Raw genomic sequence first — 12,675 nt, 5'->3', positions numbered from 1 at the left:
TTGAGGTGCTTGCTGAACTTCATACCCTTCATCGGTGCCACCTACTGATCCTGATTCATCAGATATATCTTCCTGTTGGATATGTTTCTTGGATAGCTTCAGAACTTTCTTGACTGCCTGACATTTTGCCCTCTGCCTGACCTGAATCTTTTCTGTACTAGTTTCAGTTTGTTCTGCCAGCATCTTGGTCATCATTTCTTTGAGCATAACATACATTTGGGGATCGATATCATCCTCTGCTTGTTGACCTTGACTTCTGACTGATCGGGGTGAGTCCATTTCCTCTTCTGAAGCGACTGAGTGTGCAACGCCTTCAACTGATGAGGTTTTCTTTCCAGACCTTGTATGAACCATCGAGTATCACGAGTATTCTTTTAGATGTTGATGCTCTCTGCAAGGTAGAACTGATGGTTAGGCTTTTGAAGGAAATTTGGTTGGAGAAGAATATTTGTTGAGAATTTTGGTAGACAATTGAAATAATATCCCATTACTAGGGATTGAGTCGTCGTTGGAGTTTACGACAATTGCGCTGCTATTCTTTGCAAAATAAACAACTGAGAATATGCCTTGTTACCTAGGCGAGGTCGTCAAACCAAAGTGAAATGAAGATTAAAGGAACTTTATCGAAAATATGATTTTAATAATACACTTGACAGAGGGGAGGGGGCAGACAATTTTTCACCACTTCGGATAATCAGAAGACACACGAGGACCAGGAAAAATAGTAAGATTGACAAAGGAATCCCAGCCATGTCTGGCAGAATGGTATGCTCCGGACCATTGATCTGATGCGAGGTCGAATTCTGGCAGAACCTCTGCTAGTGGACGAATCTCTACGCGCTTCTGCCTCTGAGAGAACTGCCTGACGCACCGCTCTGGATGATAGTATGCGCAGAAGAACGGGCCAAGTAGCCTGAACCGCTTGCCATAAGCGTAGGTATATCTGGGAGGTGATTCCTGACGATCAAAGTAATCCCATACGACTTCTTCCTCCTGAAGGTTGTCGATCAAGAACCGGTATCGCGCAACTGGCAAAAGCTCTTTTTACCATTGTATCTGAAGGAACTGGCTCAGGCTGGCACATGCCGGAGGAACCAAGACTGCAACGCGTAGGTGCACCCTTCGACTAGAATTGATTCTCCGAGTGCGAAACGAGTCAACCCTCGGTATAGAAAGGCGAGTGTGACCATGGCAATGGAGAGGCGGCTGGTCTGTCGACTTCCCTATCTCCTTAGGAGCTGAACTATTCTGATATCCATATAATTCCGTCTGTCGGGAAAGAAAGCTAATCCCACCGTGCACAGAACCATCGCATGCTGAATTCTTTCTCGAGCTGTTCGAGATAACGAGCTGACTTCTGCAAATGTCCCATACTGTGTATAGATTTCGAGTAGGTCCACATATTCGTTTCCATCCTCCTCTATCAATGGCCAAGACTTGCGTCCTGTCATGCAAGCTACAGCGTCTCGGGGATCCAGACCCTTGACATTGATCAAAAATTGTTTCTCTAATGGATCTCCAGGCTGACCGGCTGGCTCGGGCAATCCCATAATCTCTGAAAATTCATCTATCAGTACTGTCATCTCGCCCCACGGGAACCAGAAGGTAGAAGTGCTCGGATTCCACCGTTCTGCTAGTGCATGGATCAAATTGCCGTTGACTGTCTGCTTTCCCACTACGGACGCCAGTTCTAACCCACAATTGTCCAGATGGTCCGAAAACATACGAGAGAAGTTCTTGAGCCATGAATAATACTACCGGGGAATGAAGGATCCGGTGTTGAGGACTCGATGCTCGGGAAGACTTTATCGCACCTCGTAGGAGATGTGACCCTCGGGAAAGACTGAATCAAGCTGACTGGATGCCATCGGACTGGAAAACATGGAAATTTGGAGTAAGACTTGGGAAAATACAGGAAATTTGAGAAAAATGCAGGCAGGATGAAAATAAGGCAGGAAATTCGAGATCCAGAAGAAAGAAAGGATGAAAAATAACCTGGAGTTTTGAAGGAAATTAAGGGAAATTTGGAAAATCATCCAGGGTTTTATGAAATATGAAGAAATACTTCATAAAATGGAAAATGAAGTATTTGAAAAATTGTCCAAGGTTTAAAACATGGACAGTATATGGACATGGATTGGGGATTTTTGGAAAAATCGTTCAGTATTTTTAGAAAATTGGGAAAATATGGGAAATAAAAAGAAATGACTACAACACATTTAATCACATCCTGCACAAACAAGTATGCACATACAGCATTCCCTAAAAGCTGACTCTAGATGCATAAATTTTGAAATGGCTGTAGGACCTTAATCCTAACTCTAAGGTTCAAATCATCTCTGTCCAATCATGCTATGCCTATATACTCAAGCCGAGGCTCGATGTACGTGGCATAAAATCAATTTCTCCGGTTCTAGGTTCAAGTTTTCCAACATCCTTGAGCACCTGCCGATATACGTTGGACTATGGCCCTTTGGTACGTGGCAGGGGGGTTTTCACCCAAATAGGTGGCCCAGTTGTGAGGCTCTGTCCCGAACTATGGTTCTGGAAGAGAGCCCAGCAACGTGAAGACTGGGACAATATAGGTAGGGTGATTTTTTTGAAAATATGATCACATGCAAGAAAATCAGAAGGCTCTAAGTCCTAAAGAGATAGAATTTTGAAAAATTTGAAGAAGCAAACATTGTTTTCAATCAAACATAGATTGAGGAGGGTTGTATTAGACCTAAGTCTATGTGAGCATGAAAATTTTCTCCTCAATATGGTCCTACCAAACCATACCTAGTCTACATGCAATCCATGTCAGCTGGGTTCAAGTCGTAGGCTTCTAGGTTCACATGATATCATTAAATAAAAGCTGACATTCCATGGAATACGATTTTGACAATTTGAACTAAGTTAAGCACACAATTGATCAGGCGAAGACAGGTCCCATCTCGGTCGCCAAACCTGTTATTATCGCAAAATTTTTACTTTTTGCGATTCAAACTGACCTTTGAAAAAGATTTTGAAAATAACTCGCCTCCATTTTTAAAATGCGGGATTATTCTGAAGAATGGGACTCGCCTGTCGGTACGAGGTTCAACCGTTCCTGGCACCTTTACCAGGGGTAATTGAACCAAGGATCAATCAAATGCTTTGCTTTGTTCAACTTGTCTAAACCATATTCTAATTCCTAAATGCACAAAGAATCAGGCATGTGCTATGAATTTCTGAAAATGCATATTTAAAAACATGATGTTTGCTTAAAAGATTGGAAAATATTTGGAAAATTTTGGAAAAGATAACACTTGGAAAATCATGAATCATGGTTGAGATATTGTATCTTAGAAAGTGAAAATCGATTTCGGAAGAAATATAAGGATTTTGTGAAAATCGATTTTGAGAAATGTGAAATAACTTTGAAAAACTCGATTTCTTTGAATTCAAACTTTGAAATTGAAAATCTAACTTAGAAAATCGAATTTGGAACTTGGGAAATACTTGAAATATCATTGGCAAATCCATATTTTAGGAAAATCGATTTTTGAATAAGACTTAGGAAATTTTGAGAAAATGATTTCTTTGAATTGAGATTTGAATTGGAATTGGAAAATGCATGAAATGAATGAATATGGATTTGAGGAATTAAGAAATACTTTTTGTATTTTTGAGAAATGCAGTGCATTTTTGAAGTTAGCCTAAGAGTGTAGGCTGAATGTGGCTAATGTGAAGATTATAAATCTGAGTATCATTCGTATTCTGACTATGGCCATAAATACAAATTCCACCAAGTTTATAAACTTCATAGAAGCTAGTGTATGTGCCATTCGTGTAGACCATGGTGAATTTGTAAAAATATGCATGAATCATCATCCATCACACATTAAAATTATAAAAATAAACTATATGCAATGCAACCTAAGCTAAGCAGAAAATGTAAATTCTTATTCCAAAGTTTAATTACAAATTACATCACTATTGAAATTTAAATACATGAAAAATAAAGTCTTCAATGTACCTGCAAAACTAGAAAACTTGGTTAATGAAAATATGTTGGCTTTTCTAGATTTATCCAGTAATATCTAGAAATTGCTGGATTTTACTAGATATAAGCCTTTTTCATGATTCCCTTAAATCAAAATGATAAAGTATGAAATAAAATTGAATAAATAAAGAAGATAAGATATGAAATTTCGAAATTGGGGTTAAAATGACCAAAATACCCCTAATAACAAGACTATGGCCTTGAAATCAGGGTTTTCAGAAAGATATTTTGTAAAATGCAAGTTTTGAAATTCAAATAAAGATAAATCAAACTAAATATGATGTGACATGCTTAAAAATGTGAAAACTAGGGTTAGGGATTTCGAAATTGAGGTCAAATGACCAAATTACCCCTGATAGCAAGACTATGGCCTTGAAATCAAGGTTTTTTAAAATAGATTTTGGTAAAACTTAGGTTTTATGCACTAAATGAAGTCAAATAATCATCAAATTAAACCTAAAGCATCCTAATATGATTATGAACATGATAAAACCCTAAAAATATATGCTTATGCACGAAAATCCAAGAATATCACAAAAACTGTGATTTTGGCAGTGTTTTTGGATCTTTCAGGAACCCTGTTTTGCAATTTGCTTAATTCAGCCATCAATCAGATTCCAAAATTCATCAAATTTGGTACCTACACTTGTTATAACCCTAATTTTGAATTAGAATTATAAAAATATTTTTTTTGACATTAAATTAACCCGAAAATTGCATCAAACCCTAAAAATATGCTATGTTTGACCTAATTCACCAACCAGTTTCAGAGTTAGACCCGAATCAGGGATCACTCTTTCATGAAAATTTCTGAAATTTTACAGAGACAAACTATGAAGAAAAACAGAGATTTCCCAATTTACAGATTGGAAAAAGCATCTCCAGTTAGGGAGAAACCCTTTCGGCAATCTGAACTAAAATCTAACAAACCTAACAGGGGTCAAAACAGATACTTTCAATTGATAATTTCGGGATAAATAGAAATACTGATCTAAAATATTTGATATTTTATCAATGAACAGTAAACAGAAAAATAACAATACGCATTTTTTAAAGATCATGAATCGGATCTGTGGTTTGGGATTTATAAACAACACAAGTCTGATTAGGGTTTTGGTAAACCCTAACGAGTTTTAAATTGAAAATCAGACTTTCTGTCAGAGGAAAAATACCAAACAGAGATAAAAAATCTCAAAATTTCACAGTAGATAGATATAATCAATATGAATCCATGGCACTTTACGGATTTCAAATCGGATATCGTATGAGAAAAATATCATCACAGCAAGTCACCCTCCTGATTTTAACACCGATTTTAAAGTTTTAAAAACCCGACCTGATGTCTGATTTTTTTGACAGGGTTACCGAATCCAAAAACCTCTGATTTTTTATAGTAGTTCAATCATATATGCATGCATCACATATAAAAAAATCATAAATAAACAACAAAGATTTAAATCCGAAACAGCATGCTCTTTTCTGTTCTAAACTAAAAACACACAGAAATCTAAGAAACTTGAGAATATATGTATTAACTAATGAAAAACAATAAAATAAACCATAAAACAGTAAATAAAAATTATTTTTATGCTGAAAAATGTAAAATAAACATGAATAAATAGATAAATAAATAAAATACAGGGAATCAATGGCTGGAATTTGATGTTACCTTTAAAAGCATGGATTTAACCCATTAAAAGGGTAAATCACATATTTTATCGGTTAATAATATAAAAAATAATGTAATAAACGATTCTAATGGATTAGAATCATGAAAAATAGCATGGAATAGAGTTAGATCATCTTCTTGAATTGATTTTGGGGTTCTTGGATGAAATCCATGGTTAAATCCATGAACACAAGAGTTTCCATGGTGAAATCTATTGAAAAATCATAAAAAACTAATAAAAAATAATAAAATAATATTAAATAACTCACCTTGGGGCTGCAGCTGCAATGGAGGAAGGTGGAGGTGCTGGAGAGGAGAGAGAGGCCACGAAAATTTGAGAGAAAAGAGCCCCCCTTTTGGCCCCCCTTAGGTCCCTTTTTATAGTTTTTCAAAAAGTCACTTAATTAGGGTTAATTAAGAGGTTTTTCATTTTTTTAGGACTCTTTCTAATAAATCCACTAAAGGCAACGATTTTTTGGAGAATTATAGCCTAGGTGGGACTCTAATTAATCCCTAATTAGCCCCTAACTAAACCTAGAAAACCCCCAAATGTGATGCCACTTGGCATCTTTCACATTTGGGTTTTTAAAACACTTTTAAAAACATTTAAAAACACTAGTTTTAAAAACTAATTTTCAAAATGAGTTTTCAAAATGGTTTTGACTTTTATAAACCTCTAACACTAACCAAGATACCGACTAACCCTAGTCTAGCCCTGACTTACTCGAATATGGCGCCACCTCGAGTGGGCCCTACTTGAGTTTTTTTTTCAAAAAGCGATTTTAAAACTTGAAATTGAAAAAGTTTTCAAAAGATTTTCAAAAGTAAACTTTGAAATTAAAATTTTTGAAATGGCATAGGGTCCTAACTGGGTCAGGACTCCTCTGGATATGGTACCAACTGAGTGGGCCCACATCGAGTTTTGCAAATTTTGAAATAAACACTGAAAATACCTTTGAAAAGGGGTTAAAATCAACAGTTGAAATTCAAAGTTTTGAAAATAGAGTTCTAAGCGAACTAGAACTCAGGGTTAGAGTCCTGAACTTTTAGGACTCTGAGATTTTGGATTTTAAAATCCAAATGAAGGAATTTTTAAAAGAATTCATCAGAAAATGGTGAAATAAGTCAGAAAATACTATCAGGGTTAGACTCCTAACTCAATCAGAACTCTGAAATAGAGTCCTGGATTAACTGGACTCTACAAATGACCTAATTTTTGAAAACAAATGGAAATAAATAAAAAAACAGAGTAAAAACAAACTTCAAAACAGACTCCTGACTGGACTAGGACTCTGGGACAGAGTCCTGATCGGACTGAAACTCTAGATTTTTTGGTATTTTCTGAAAAACAAATGAAAGAACTTGTCAAAACAGTGAAAATAATAACGAATATTGAAATAAAACAGAGTTCTGATTCAACTAAGACTCTGGGGACAGAGTCCTAATTGAACTAGGACTCTCCAATTTTTGGATTTTCTGAGAAATCAAATGAGAGGATTTTGAAAAACAAGTGAAAACAGGATGAAATTGAAGTTTTTGGTTCAGAGTCCTGATCTAATTAGGACCCTGAGAAAGAGTTCTGATTCGATCAAAAATCTAAGAATTTTGGTTTTCTGATAAGAAAATGATGAATTTTAAGCAAAGCTTTTGAAAGCCAGTGAAAATGAAGTGAGAAAATCAATTTTGGATAGAGTCCTACTTCGATCAGGACTCTGGGGTAGAGTCCTTATTTGATCAGGACTTTGGGATAAAACCTAAGAATTTTAAAATTCTTTGATAAAAGTATAACAATTTTGATAGATGGAAAGATTTTTAAAAGATTCTTTCAAAATTGAAATCAGGATCAGAGTCCTGATCCAACTAAAACTCTTCAAACAGAGTCCTGGTTCAACTAGAACTCTGAATTTTTGACTCATTTTGAAAGATTTTGAAAGATTTGATTGAAAATGGATAAAAATACTTGTAAAAGATTAGAGTCCCAATCCAATTGAAACTCTGAAGAAGAGTCCTGATCCGACTGGACTCTTGAAAAAGAGTCCTGATCCAACTAGGACTCTAACATTTTGGCCAAAACAGAAGATTTTGAAAGGTTCTTCTCAAAAACAGGTAAAAAGGTAGTGAAAATTAGAGTTTTGATCCGACTAGGATTCTGGAAAAAGAGTCCTGATCCAACTAGGACTCTGAAATTTTTGAAGATTTTTGACAAGTAAAGGAATTCAGAAGCGACACCACCTAAATGGGTCTCATCTGAGAATTGAAATCAATTGAAATTGAGTTTGAAATGAATCCAGATTGTTTTCTAAGAAAGTATTTCAAAATATAAGGTCTTGGGGGTTGGCAAATGACACAATGTTGATTAAAAACCCAGGTTTTAAAATTGATTTTTGAAAGAAAAGTTTTAAAACTCAAATCTGGATTGAATATTTTGAAAACAGGAGTGTTGGATCTCGAAGATGAGATGTAATGACATGCAATGCTATGCTGTGCAATGAAATGGTATGCCGAATGCATGCAATGATATGCAATGACACATGAAATGTAAGTACTGGATGAGGGTGAAAATTTGGGGTGTTTACAAGCCGACGTGGCCACTGCAAATGCCTTCATGTGCTTCTCGTACGATTTCTTTGGCTTTGTCTTCGTCTAAGCATTTGGAATACTCAGAACTGAATCCGCGACGATAAAGGACATTGGCCAGAATGAAATATTGAGTAGACATGCACTGAATTGCTCACTGCTCTTTCTTTGAGAGTTCTGGAGGAAATTCACCAGTTTCTATGAAAGTCTTGATATTGTAATACCAAGGTTTCTTCTTTTGCTCAACCTGATTTACTTGTTCCGTTGGAATGAAGGCAGGTTGGTCAAGTCTGCCTATTTTGAAAGAACGACAAGATTCACCATTTTTGAATGCCATAATGGAGCCTAGGCTGGCTAAGCTATCAGCCACTTGATTAAAGTCTCTCTTGATATGGAAGAGCTGAAATTCTTCAAACTTGCTGACAAGAGCTAAAACGATTTTCTGATAAGGAAGTAGCTTCTGATCTTTCACTTGCCATTCGGCTCGGACTTGATTGATAATGAGTAATGAGTCACCGTAAGCATGCACTCTCTTGACATTGAAGTCTAGTAGAATATTTAGACCTTGAATCAGGGCTTCATACTCAACCATATTGTGGGTGCATTGAAAATCTAACTTGAGAGAAAATAGAATCATCTCCTTCTCAGGAGTGATTAATAAGATCCCAATGCCTATTCCAGCCATATTCTTGGAACCGTCGAAAAATAAATTCCAGACTAGAGATTGCTGGATATTGCATATTTGCTCATCAAAGAATTCATTTTCGGCTTTCACTTCTTCTGCCATAGGAAAATCTGCCAATTGATCGACATTTGCTTAACCTTTGATTGATTGTTGTGAGACATATTCTAAGTCATACTGCATCAATAAGACTTTCCATTTAGCAACTCGTCCACTGAGAAAAGGTTGCTCTAAAATGTATTTGAGAGGATTGAGTTTAGACAAGATTTTGACTTCAGATGCCAGCAGGTAGTGTCTTAGCTTCTGACACATCCATACCAAGGCTAGGCAGGTTTTCTCTATTTGAGAGTATTTCTTTTCATAGTCTATGAAAGTCTTTCTCACATAATAAATGACGTGCTCTATCAAGATGCCTTCTTTGTATTGTGCCAAGAATCCGCCACATGCGACTTGATTGACTGAGATATATAGCAAAAGAAGTTTTCCTAATTCCGGCGGTTTCAGAATGGGAGGATTAAAGAGATATTTCTTGATTCGATCAAACGATTGCTGACATTCTGGTCCCCATTTGAACTTCACTCATTTTCTGAGTAAATGATTGAAAGGCTCGCATCTCATTGCTAAATTGGAAATAAATCACCGAATTGATTGCATGTGTCCCTGAAGGCTACGCAATTCTTTGAGATTTGTCGGGGGTGGCATATCAATGATAGCCTTTGCTTTGGCTGGATCAACTTCAATTCCCTTTTTGCTGACAAGAAAACCCAACAGTTTGCCCGATTCGACTCCAAAAACATACTTTTGAGGGTTAAGTCTTAACTTATAAAGAATGAGTCGCTTAAAAACTTGATCAAGGGCTTCGAGGTGATCTTCTTCCTCTTTGGATTTCACGAGGATATCATCAACATATGCATCCATGATTTTGCGCCTCTAATCGTGAAAAATGACAGCCATCGCACGTTGATATGTTGCTCCAGCGTTCTTAAGCCCGAAAGGCATGACAGTGTAACAAAAGGTGCCCCAAGGCGTAGTAAAGGAAGTTTTTGATTGATCGCGGGCGTCCAACTTAATCTGATTATAGCCGGAATATCCATCCATAAAAGAGAACATGGCATGTCCTGTTGTGCTATCGATCAGAAGATCAATGCTTGGAAGTGAATAGTCATCTTTCGGAGTCGCTTTATTGAGGTCTCTAAAGTCTATGCAAATCTTCACTTTGCCATTTTTCTTTGGAACAATGACAATATTGGCTAACCAATCTAAGTAGTCAATAGTTCGAATGAATCCTGCTTTGAGCAAGTCCTTCTTTGACTTGTTGTTCTATTATGGGATCCATTTTCCTTAACTTCTGCTTAACTGGCTTAGCATCTAGCTTCAAAACGAGGCGGTGTTCGACTAATTTAAGGTTTAAGCCCAGCATATCTTCATATGTCCATGCGAACACTTCTTCATGTTGCTTGAGAAAATTAGTGAGCCTTTCCTTTTCTTCCGGGCTCAAACTGGTTTCGATCTTGAGAATTTTGGGATTGTCTTTTGAACCTATATTGACATCTTCAGTCGGGTCTTGGACTATAGCTGATGGTTCATCCTGCTTCTGGGCTGAGGCGAACTTTGGTAATTCCTGAAGAGACTGATCAAATTTTGCATAGTCATCTGACTGCTTTGCAACCTTGCCATCCTCTGTGCTTTCTTTGATTCAGTGAATCACTGTCGATTTCTGGAAAGCTTTTGGATTGAGAACGAGCTTCTTGATTGCTCGAGGAGACATTCTAAAATTTTGAATGAGAAATTTGATTCAGATAAAATCGCCTATCATAAGACAAACAATATTTGAAAATAACTATGCATAAAATGATATTGGAATTATAGGGTTAGGAGATAGAGAGAAAGGAAACAGATGGCATCCAGATAGACAAAAAAACTTGACATTTTATTGATTTGACTTGATCAAAGACATTGAGACATTTATTTTGAAAGGAATAGAAAGGAAGTGCATCAATGATTTCTCAATGTGCCCCTTTAACAAAAACAGTCTTCTTTTGTGAGCCTTCGCCGAAGAATCCTAGTCCTGCTCTGTGGGGACGATGCTTTTGAATCATTGGCTCGATGCGACCGACTTCATTTTTGCCCAATCCTTTTAAGGGTTGATACCCATGCTTCAGAAGTAAATCAAATCCCTTCCTTGCTTTCATGAATTGCGGAAACAACGGATAATCTTTGAGAGCGCTGTAGTTGATCCGTCCTCCAATCTTAAAGAATTTAGGACCTCTCCATCGGGTCATGGCTATAGTGTGCAGAGATGATTCTAATGTCTGGAGTATTTCCAAACTTTCTCCGAGACTGATTTCTTCTCTTTCCCTGATGTTAGGGATATCTGTTGTGAATGACGGTTGAGGCATCATGGGCTGCGAGAGCCTTTCTTCTGGGTCTTCTCCCAGTACTGTTGTAATCATTCCACCTTCAGACCATTTTACACATTGATGGAGGGTGAAAGGTACCTTATTTGCATTGTGGATCCATGTTCTCTCAAGCAATAGATTGTAGGTGGGTGGTACATTGACTACATGAAAGAGGACGGAATGTACTGAATAATTGATAAACACTTTCAGAAATATCTTGCCTTTAGCCGTTTGACCATGGTTGTGAAATCCATATATGGTGATAGGATCTTGAATGTATTCTTCCTCCTTGATGCCTAGTGTCTTCGTTGTCATTTCAGGACATATATTGAGGCTACTGCCTCCATTGACCAATACATGGGGTATTGTCATTCCTCTTACTCGAACGACAATGTACAGAGCATTATTAAGAAAAGAGTGAGGCTTTGGAAGGTCCTCATCCGAGAAGGTGATTGGCGCATTTGTCATGGCTGAATTCACAATTTGAGCCATGTCTTCAGACGTGGTACTGGGTTTGACTTTGATTTTTCTAAGTAAATCATCCAGTACTTGTTGATGTTTGCAAGAACTCTTGGCTAAGTCCAAAATTGAAACATTGGACAAAGCAGTTAGTGGTTTTTGAATTTCCTTTTTCGGCATAGGCTTGATGAACTGATTAAGGAATTCAGGAATTCCTCTTAATTTCTTGAGGGATGACTTTATAGGTTCCTCAGATACTTTCAGCTTGCCAAATGCTGAAATTATGTCCATCTTCTTAGTGGCTGGTGCCACTTATCGCAGCACTAACACCTGATGCTGAACTTGGAGATCTTGAAAGGAACATGGTTTGATGTGCTCTTGAGGCTGGAATTATTGTTCAGTGATTACTGCCGTAGTGTGCGGAGGAAATGGTTGGTTGAGAATGTCTATTTTTTCTTCTTCATCTCCTTTCACTAAAAGATTCTTATCAATGTAGTCCTGCATAATGTTCTTGAGAACGAAACAGTTCTCAATGTTGTGTCCCACTGTCCTGTGAAACTTGCAGAATTGGTCTTTCCACTTCCCCATGGGCATAGGGGGATCGACCAGTCTTAAAAACTTGATCATTTCCTTCGACAGCATATACTCGAGCACATCTTTGAGTGATTGATCGAGGGGAGTGAATTTTCTGTCGTAGCTCCATCCTTCATGCTTAGTCTTTTCACGCAGTTTTGGCCCTTGATCTTGCTGAAGGGGCTTGTTGTATTAAGGAGCAGGCTTTCCTTTCTGATCACTTTTGTTGTTGGCATTGCTTGTGTCATAGCAGTAATCCTTCTTCTGCCCTTTATGACGATTGTTGTTG

This window comes from Nuphar pumila, chromosome 1 (assembly GCF_984573655.1).
Source record: "Nuphar pumila chromosome 1, dmNupPumi1.hap1.1, whole genome shotgun sequence".
Taxonomy (NCBI): domain Eukaryota; kingdom Viridiplantae; phylum Streptophyta; class Magnoliopsida; order Nymphaeales; family Nymphaeaceae; genus Nuphar; species Nuphar pumila.
Note: the sequence above shows the minus strand (reverse complement) of the source record.